Here is a 10,662-nt window from a genome sequence, read left to right on the forward strand (position 1 = left end):
ATATCTCAGCCTCTATCCTACAATATTTATCATTTTATAATGCTCTTTTATGTAAGATACAATAAATCTTATTAATAACCAAAAACTGAATTATGAATTATTGCAATTCATTGGCCATCTACTTGGGCAATTACAACAGTTAGTAGCTCAGAAGCACTGATATTTGAGCACTGTATCTTCAGATTCCTAGGCCTGGGTTAGGATGCTTGCTGCTGGAAACACTGGCTGGAAAGCTTTCTTGTTCCATGTAGCTCTCAGGTCACCCTGAGAACTGGACACACTCGTAATTGGTTGATGGTAGGCTTGTATATTCATGAAATGTTGATTGGAAAGGCCTAGACAATCTCTCTAAATACATAATTGGACAAGATTGTTGAAAGGATTAGAGTTGGACACTATTCTAAAGTGGCACAATGTCTAAGCATAGAGGCTGGGGGTCTTCCTGTTCCCTGCACTTAATACCCTGGGAGCTAGTGGTGGAGAGCCACGTAATCCACATTTGAATTCTGGCGTTCTGACTGCTGCATCCTTACTTTGTGGCTTCAGAGAAGCCATGGATCATCCCTGAGCCTCAGCCTCCTCATATGTAAGATGGAGATGACAACAATCCTGACTTGAAGGATAATGCACCATTGTATTTGCTTCCTCCTCTGTCTCTTCCTTCCTAGTTACCCCCTCCTGTTTCCTAAACTTACTTGCCCTTGCCTCCCCACCTCTACAGGGACTGCATGCACACAAGCCCTTTTCTCAGGTTGTGCTTTCTGGGCTAAACTGAGTTGAAAACAATGAGCACCAGGAGATCCTCTAGATGGGACTGCTCACTGATCAGAGGGCAGTGGAACCCGTTTGCTGGTGGTGAATGGAATGGGACCGCCCCCGGCATGCAGTGTCAGTGCAATGACAAAGAGTCTCTGTGTGGGATGAGGTGGTAGTATGGGGTGAGAAGCAGGTTTATGCAGCAGCAGCGGCACTTAGACAGTATGAGGAAAATAACAATTGAAAGGAACATGTCATTGGATGGGTTTTTGATAGTTGCTTCAGAGCAGGGGCTGGCAAGCTATGACCTTCAGGCTGACCATCTGTTTTTGTAAATAAAGTTTTACTGGAACAAAGTCACAATCATTTGCTTATGTATTTTTCATGGTTGCTTTCACAATACAAAGCAGAGTTGAATAATTGCAAAAGAGAGCAATGTCCTCCAGTCCAAAATATTTGTTATCTGGCCCCTTCAAAAAAGTTTATCAACACCTGTTTTGAAGGTTATTTTGGAAATATAGATATTATATACAGAGATTACATCGTTTTCTAACTTAATTTGAAGACATGCCATAAAAGTCACTTTTATCTCCTGCAATCAGAGAGCAGACAATGCTGAAAATCTAAAAATGTATAATCTTATAGTTGTTTTATATTAAAGTTAGGGTCCTAATAGAAAAACTATGGGATTCTGATACGTAAAATGCAGACATTTGGATGGATGAGCCCCAGATTCTCCTAGACCCTGCAGAGGCAGATGTCACCCCTTTGCTAGAAGAGAACACCCTTTTTTGGCCTACAGACTGTAAAGTTCTCAGCAGAGGCAGGTGCCTCAGAAGGATACTTGTCCTGCTCATCTTCTGCCCCATTTCCCCCGCATTCCTAGCCTCTTAAAGTCTAAAATTTCTTCGGGAACTTTTGTTAAGAAACACTGACCATATGTATTAGTCAAGATTCTTCAGAGAGATAGAACATATGTATTTAATGAGATTATGAGGAATTGGCTCACACGATTATAAGGCTGAGAAGTCCCAAGACCTCCTGTCAGCATGCTGGAGACTCAGGAAAGTCAGTGGTTTGATTTTAGTTCAAGTCTGCAGGTCTGAGAGCCAGGGGAGTCGATGGTATAAATCCCAGTCCAATGACAGAAAAAGACTGATGTCCCAGCCCAAGCAGGCAGGAAGACAAAGGAGGGGAACTTCTGAAATTCCTCCTTCCTCTGTCCCTTTTGTTCTATTCAGAGCTTCAGTGGATTGGATCATGCCCACCCACATTGGGGAAAGCAGTCTACTCTACTGGAGTCTACTGATTCAAATGTTAATCTCATCTGGCGACAGGCTTACAGACACACCCAGAAATAGTGTTTAATCTAGGCACCCCTTGGCCTGGTTAAGTTGACACATAAAATTAACCATCACACCATCTGAATTGTATTTCATAAATATTTTCCAAATTTATAAAATGGAAGCAATAGTGTATGTATCTAATATTGAAAGCAACATATGTTGTAAATATAACATATAGCATATTGGAAGACCTCTCTCTCTCTCCATAGTAAAAATTCTGGGAATCTGGAGGGGTGATAGCCAAACCAAAACCAGGCCCAACTTCACTATGAAGCTTGGTGGTGGTTGTCCATTCAGGTTTAATATCAATCTGATATTGATTCTAGTCAAGTATCTGGCTGAGATTTCCAGGATAGCAACAATGATTCCAGGAATCTTTCAATTGTCTGTCTGATCTAGAGAGATTTGGTTTGAGGAATGCTCATTGTGTGTGTAGTAGGGGGAGATCTCACACTTCAGGTCCCATGTCCCTGCTTCCAGAGCAGTGGCTGCCTGCCGTTTCCTGCCAGACTGATTCTACCCTTTATGTCACTCCTAACTTAAGAACTCCAGTCCACTCAAGAGAGCCAGCTGGCAGGGGAAGGGAACTAATTGCCAATGACTTTATAATTGAATGCATATTTTTCTACAGTTTTGCTGTGACAATAATAATAATGCCTGATATTTGTTGAGTGCCTACTATATACCATGCCTACTTTATATACATAAGCTAATTAATGCTCACATGTAGATTTATTGCTATTAATATCCCTATATCATTGATGAAGTTACTGAGGCAGAAGTTTGGCTAGCTCACACAGATAATAATTGATGGAGTCAGGTAATCTGTTCTTTTAAACTTTAACACAATGTACTGTATATACTCCTGCATTTAAAACATTGTAAGGGTGATGTGGTGTAGAGAAGAAAGAGGACTAGGTTGAGAATCAAAGTATCCAATTCCAGGTTGCAGCTATTAGCTCAATGGCCTCAGTTACCAACTCTCTGGGTCTCAGTTTCTAAATCTAGAATGGATTGAACAGCTCCAACTTGAATATTCCATAAGTCTCAGTGTCAATTCGGTACTTTGAGTGATTATAGATGTACAGATTGATGTACCTTTGTTTTAATGGCATATCTTTGTTTCATAAGTGATTTATTATATCATCAACCATGGTGAGGAAATTATTCCTCAATTAAACTTTGCCTCAATTAGAACATTGTTCATATTGGAATATAAGACACACTTGTTTCTATTTCCAGAAACCCACTGTAGATAATGGCATTATTGTCACCAGTGTCTGGAAACAATGAATTAAAATTCTAAATAAGGCTATTCTGTTTTAGGTAATTTTGCCCATAAATAAACTGAGAAATATGATGGTATACAACAGGGTCTAGTGAGGATTTAGTGACACATTTTGCAGATTCTGTAACTTTAAAAATCATACACAGTCATGTGCCACAAAACAATGTTTCAGTAAGTGTTGGACTGCATATATGACAGTGGTCTTATAAAAATATAGCACTGCCTTTTTACTGTACCTTTTCTATGTTTAGATATACAAATACCATTGTGTACAATTGTGTACAGCATTCGGTACAGTAACACATTGTACAGGTTTGTAGCCTAGAAGCAATAGGGTATATCATACAGCCAAAGTATGGAGTAGGCTTTACCATCTAGATTTGTGTAAATACACTCTATGGTGGTCATACTGAGAGACAGGACTAGCTGGATTTCCTAGGCCAACTAAGAATCCCTAAGCCTAGCTGGGAAGGTGACCGCTTCCACCTTTAAACACGGGGCTTGCAACTTAGCTCACACCCGACCAATCAGATAGTAAAGAGAGCACACTAAAATGCTAATTAGGCAAAAACAGGAGGTAAAGAAATAGCCAATCATCTATTGCCTGAGAGCAAAGCGGGAGGGACAATGATCGGGATAGAAACCCAGGCATTCAAGCCGGAATGGCTCCCCTCTTTGGGTCCCCTCCCTTTGTATGGGAGCTCTGTTTTCACTCTATTAAATCTTGCAACTGCACTCTTCTGGTCCGTGTTTGTTACAGCTTGAGCTGAGCTTTCGCTCGCCTTCCACCACTGCTGTTTGCCGCCATCGCAGACCTGCCGTGCTGACTTCCATCCCTCTAGATCTGGCAGGGTGTCCGCTGTGCTCTTGATCCAGCGAGGCGCCCATTGCCGCTCCCGATTGGGCCAAAGGCTTGCAATTGTTCCTGCACGCTAAGTGCCTGGGTTCATCCTCATCAAGCTGGGTTCCACGGTTCTCTTCATGACCCACAGCTTCTAACAGAGCTATAAAACTCACTGCATGGCCCAAGATTCCATTCCTTGGAATCTGTGAGGCCAAGAACCCCAGGTCAGAGAACACGAGGCTTGCCACCATCTTGGAAGCGGCCCACCACCATCTTAGGAGCTCTGTGAGCAAGGACCCCCACCCCCTGGTAACATTTTGGCGACCACGAAGGGACCTCCAAAGCGGTGAGTAATATTGGATCACTTTCGCTTGCTATTCTGTCCTATCCTTCTTTAGAATTGGAGGAAAATACCGGGCACCTGTTGGCCAGTTAAAAACAATTAGTGTGGCTGCCCGACTTAAGACTCAGGTGTGAGGCTATCTGGGGAAGGGCTTTCTAACAACCCCCAACCCTTCTGGGTTGGGGACGTTGGTCTGCCCCTTCCACTTTCAATTTTCTTGGGGAAGCCCAGGGTCGACTAGAGGCAGAAAGCTGTCGTCCGGAACTCCTGGCAGTAGCCGGTTGAGATCATGGCACAGCCAGAAGTCTCTACTCAACAGTCGCCCATGCGTGCTCCCCTACCTTTCCTCCTGACCCATACCTCCTGGGTCCCGACGATGACTTTCTTGAAATTGTAGCCCCAAAATTCTGCTTACCTCTGAATCTACTTCCCCTGATCCCTGGCTCCTAGGTACTAATGGTTCAGTTTCATTTCCTCTAGCAAGTTGTATCTCCAAAGGGATCTAAGGAAGCTCTACGCTGCATCCTTAGGCATCTAGGCTATAAACCCAGGAAGTCTTGTCCCTGGTGTCCCTCCTGATTTAGGCATACAGCTCTCGACATGGGCAGTTATGTGGGACCCGTTCCCCATCACCCTTGTCAAGGCCCCAAGTTTGTAATGGGTAAGAGGAGAGAGAGAGAAAGAGAGAGAGACGGAGGGGAGAGAGAGAGAGAGACGGAGGGGAGAGAGAGATGGAGGAGAGAGAGAGAGAGAGAGATGGAGGAGAGAAAGACAAAGAGGGAGTCAAAGAGAAAAAGAAAGAGAAAGACAGAAATGGTAAAACAAACAAACAAAAAACAGTGTGCCCTATTCCTTTAAAAGCCGGGGTAAATTTAAAACCTATAATTGATAATTGAAGGTCTTCTCCATGACCCTATAATACTCCAATACTACCTTGTTGTCAGTGTAAACAAGGGCGTAGCCTGAAAACACAGAGACCACTGACAACCCGCAGCTTTCCTATCAAAAAATCCTTAACCCAGTAACCGGCAGATGCATTCAATCTGTAGCAGCAACTGTTTTGCTAACAGAAGAAAGTAGAAAAGTAAATTTTAGAGGAAACCTCATTGTGAGCACACTTTACCAGTTCAGAATTATTCTAAGTCAAAAAAGCAAAAAGGTAGCTTACTAACTCAAAAATCTTTAAGTATGGGCCTATTGTGTTTAAAAAAAAAAAAAAAGGTAATTTAACACCAACCACTGATAATTCTCTTAACCCAGCAGGTTTCCTAACAGGGGATTTAAATCTTAATTACCATACAAAGGTCTGACCACACCTAGGAGGAACTCCCTTCAGGACAGGACTATAGAGGGTTCCTCCCAGGTGATTGAGGAAAAAACCACAATGGGTATTCAGTAATTGATAGGGAGACTCTTGTGGAAGCCGAGTTAGAAAAATTGCCTAATAAATGGTGTCCTCAAAAGTGTGAGCTGTTTGCACTCAGCCAAGCCTTAAAGTACTTACAGAATCGTAAAAACTATCTCAATCCTGACTCAAAAGTTTACTTACACCCTCTCTGAAATGAATTTACATAAGAACTGCTTTTTTGGGAATGCATCTTGATGGGGCAGCTGGGTTGTTATGAAATACTCAGGAACCCAGCCCAGCTCTAGGACTCATCCCTGAGCACAAAGGCAATGTTGGGCACGCTGGTAAAGGACCACTAGAATCCAGCAGCCTGGACCCCTTTCTTTGTGGTCAAGAAAGGCAGGAAAACAGGTGCAGGACTGCTACATCAGTGAGCATAACTAATCTGATAAGCAGAGGGCCTTGGGTGGTTACGCACCCTGGAAAGGAATTCAACTCTGAGTGCAAAGGCAATGTTGGGCACACTGGTAAAGGACCACTAGAATCCAGCAGGCCAGGCCCCTTTCTTTATGGTCAAGAAAGGCGGGAAAAGGGGTGCAGGACTGTTACCTCGGTGAGCGTAACTAATCCGATAAGCAGAGGTCCATGGGTGATTACGCACCCTGAAAAGAATAAGCATTAGGCCCTTAAAGGATGCTCTAGGACTAATGCTCATTGGAAAATGACTAGGGGTGCTGGCATCCCTATGTTCTTTTCTCAGATGGGAAATGTTCTCCACCCTCCCCAAGGCAAAAACACCCCTAAGATGTATTCTGGAGAATTGGGACCAATTTGACCCCCAGACGCTAAGAAAGAGATGACTTAATGTTCTTCTGCAGTACCACCTGGCCACGATATCCTCTTCAAGGGGGAGAAACCTGGCCTCCTGAGGGAAGTATAAATTATAACACCATCTTACAGCTAGACCTCTTCTGTAGAAAGGAGGGCAAATGGAGTGAAGTGCCATATGTGCAAACTTTCTTTTCATTAAGAGACAACTTGCAATTATGTAAGAAGTGTGATTTATGCCCTACAGGAAGCCCTCAGAGTCTACCTCCCTACCCCAGCATCCCCCTGACTCCTTCCCCAACTAATAAGGAACCCCCTTCAACCAAACGGTCCAAAAGGAGATAGACAAAGGGGTAAACAATGAACCAAAGCGTGCCAACGTTCCCCGATTATGCCCCCTCTAAGCAGTGGGAGGAGGAGAATTTGGCCCAGCCAGTGTGCATGTGCCTTTTTCTCTCTCAGACTTAAAGCAAATTAAAATAGACCTAGGTAAATTCTCAGATAACCCTGATGGCTATATTGATGTTTTATAAGGGTTAGGATAATCCTTTGATCTGACATGGAGAGATATAATGTTACTGCTAGATCAGACACTAACCCCAAATGAGACAAGTGCCGCCATAAGTGCAGCCTGAGAGTTTGGCGATCTCTGGTATCTCACTCGGGTCAATGATAGGAGGACAACAGAGGAAAGAGAATGATTCCCCACAGACCAGCAGGCAGTTCCCAGTGTAGACCCTCACTGGGACACAGAATCAGAACATGGACATTGGTGCTGCAGACATTTGCTAACTTACATGCTAGAAGGACTAAGGAAAACTAGGAAGAAGCCTACGAATTATTCAATGATGTCCACTATAACACAGGGAAAGGAAGAAAATCCTACTGCCTTTCTGGAGAGACTAAGGGAGGCATTGAGGAAGCATACTTCCCTGTCACCTGACTCTATTGAAGGCCAACTAATCTTAAAGGATAAGTTTATCACTCAGTCAGCTGAAGACATTAGGAAAAAACTTCAAAAGTCTGCCTTAGGCCCGGAGCAAAACTTAGAAACCCCATTGAACTTGGCAACCTCGGTTTTTTATAATAGAGATCAGGAGGAGCAGGCGGAACAGGACAAACGGGGTAAAAAAAAAGGCCACCGCTTTAGTTATGGCCCTCAGGCAAGTGGACTTTGGAGGCTCTGGAAAAGGGAAAAGCTGGGCAAATCGAATGCCTACTAGGGCTTGCTTCCAGAGTGGTCTACAAGGACACTTTGAAAAAGATTGTCCAAGTAGAAATAAGTCGCCCCTTCGTCCATGCCCCTTATATCAAGGGAATCACTGGAAGGCCCACTGTCCCAGGGGACAAATGTCCTCTGAGTCAGAAGCCACTAACCAGATGATCCAGCAGCAGGACTGAGGTGCCCAGGGCAAGCGCTAGCCCATGCCGTCACCCTCACAGAGCCCCAGGTATGCTTGACCATTGAGGGCCAGGAGGTTAACTGTCTCCTGGACACTAGCACGGCCTTCTCAGTCTTACTCTCCTTTCCCGGACAACTGTCCTCCAGATCTGTCACTATCCGAGGGTTCCTAGGACAGTCAGTCACTAGATACTTCTCCCAGTCACTAAGTTGTGACTGGGGAACTTTACTCTTTTCACATGCTTTTCTAATTATCCCTGAAAGCACCACTCCCTTGTTAGGGCGAGACATTCTAGCAAAAGCAGGGGCCATTATACACCTGAACATAGGAGAAGGAACACCTGTTTGTTGTCCCCTGCTTGAGGAAGGAATTAATCCCGAAGTCTGGGCAACAGAAGGACAATATGGACGAGCAAAGAATGCCTGTGCTGTTCAAGTTAAACTAAAGGATTCCGCCTCCTTTCCCTACCAAAGGCAGTACCCCCTTAGACCTGAGGCCCAACAAGGACTCCAAAAGATTGTTAAGGACCTAAAAGCCCATGGCCTAGTAAAACCATGCAATAGCCCCTGCAATACTCCAATTTTAGGAGTACAGAAACCCAACAGACATTGGAGGTTAGTGCAAGATCTCAGGATTATCATTGAGGCTGTTGTTCCTGTATAGCCAGCTATACCTAACCCTTATACTCTGCTTTCCCAAATACCAGAGGAAGCAGAGGGGTTTACAGTCCAGGGCCTTAAGGACACCTTTTTCTGCATCCCTGTATATCCTGACTCTCAATTCTTGTTTGCCTTTGAAGATCCTTCAAACTCAACGTCTCAACTCACCTGGACTGTTTTACCCCAAGGGTTCAGGGATAGCCCCCATTAGCCCAAGACTTGAGCCAGTTCTTATACCTGGACACTCTTGTCCTTTGGTACGTGGATGATTTACTTTTAGCCACCTGTTCAGAAACCTTGTGCCATCAAGCCACCCAAGCACTCTTTAATTTCCTCGCCACCTGTGGCTGCAGGTTTCCAAACCAAAGGCTCAGCTCTGCTCACAGCAGTTTAAATGCTTAGGGCTAAAATTATCCAAAGGCACCAGGGCCCTCAGTGAGGAACGTATCCGGCCTATACTGGCTTATCCTCATCCCAAAACCCTAAAGCAACTAAGAGTGTTCCTTGGCATAACAGGTTTCTGCCAAATATGGATTCCCAGGTACAGCGAAATAGCCAGACCATTATATACACTAATTAAGGAAACTCAGAAAGCCAATACCCATTTGGTAAGATGGACACCTGAAGCAGAAGCAGATTTCCAGGCCCTAAAGAAGGCCCTGACCCAAGCCCCAGTGTTAAGCTTGCCAATGGGGCAAGACTTTTCTTTATATGTCACAGAAAAAACAGGAATAGCTCCAGGAATCCTTACGCATATCCAAGGGATGAGCCTGCAACCCATGGCATACCTGAGTAAGGAAATTAGTGGCAAAGGGTTGGCCTCATTGTTTATGGGTAGTGGCAGCAGTAGCAGTCTTAGTAACTGAAGCAGTTAAAATGATACAAGGAAGAGATCTTACTGTGTGGACATCTCATGATGTGAATGGCATACTCACTGCTAAAGGAGACTTGTGACTGTCAGACAACTGTTTACTTAAATATCAGGCTCTATTACTTGAAGGGCCAGTGTTGCGACTGTGCACTTGTGCAACTCTTAACCCAGCCACATTGCTTCCAGACAATGAAGAAAAGATAGAACATAACAGTCAACAAATAATTGCTCAAACCTACACTGCTCGAGGGGACCTTTTAGAAGTTCCCTTGACTGATCCCGATCTCAACTTGTATACTGATGGAAGTTCCTTTGCAGAAAAAGGACTTCAAAAGGCGGTGTATGCAGTAGTCCTTCAAAATCGAAGAGCTTTAGAATTGCTAATCACTGAGAGAGGGGGAACCTTTTTATTTTTAGGGGAAGAATGCTGTTATTATGTTAATCAATTCGGAATCATCACCAAGGAAGTTAAAGAAATTCAAGATCGAATACAACGTAGAACAGAGGAGCTTAAAAAACACTGGACCCTGGGGCCTCCTCAGCCAATGGATGCCCTGGATTCTCCCCTTCTTAGGACCTCTAGCAGCTATATTTCTACTCCTCTTTGGACCCTGTATCTTTAACCTCCGTGTTAAGTTTGTCTCTTCCAGAATCGAAGCTGTAAAACTACAAATCGTTCTTCAAATGGACCCCCAGATGCAGTCCATGACTAAGATCTACTGAGGACCCCTGGACCAGCCTGCTAGCCCATGCTCCAATGTTAATGACGTTGAAGGCACCCCTCCCAAGGAAATCTCAACTGCACAACCCCTACTGTGCTCCAATTCAGCAGGAAGCAGTTACAGTGGTCCTCGGCCAACCTCCCCAACAGCATTTGGATTTTCCTGTTGGGAGGGGGCACTGAGAGACAGGACTAGCTGGATTTCCTAGGCTGACTGAGAATCCCTAAGCCTAGCTGGGAAGGTGACCACTTCCA

Source organism: Pan paniscus, chromosome 22 (assembly GCF_029289425.2).
Source record: "Pan paniscus chromosome 22, NHGRI_mPanPan1-v2.0_pri, whole genome shotgun sequence".
NCBI classification, from domain to species: Eukaryota; Metazoa; Chordata; class Mammalia; order Primates; family Hominidae; genus Pan; species Pan paniscus.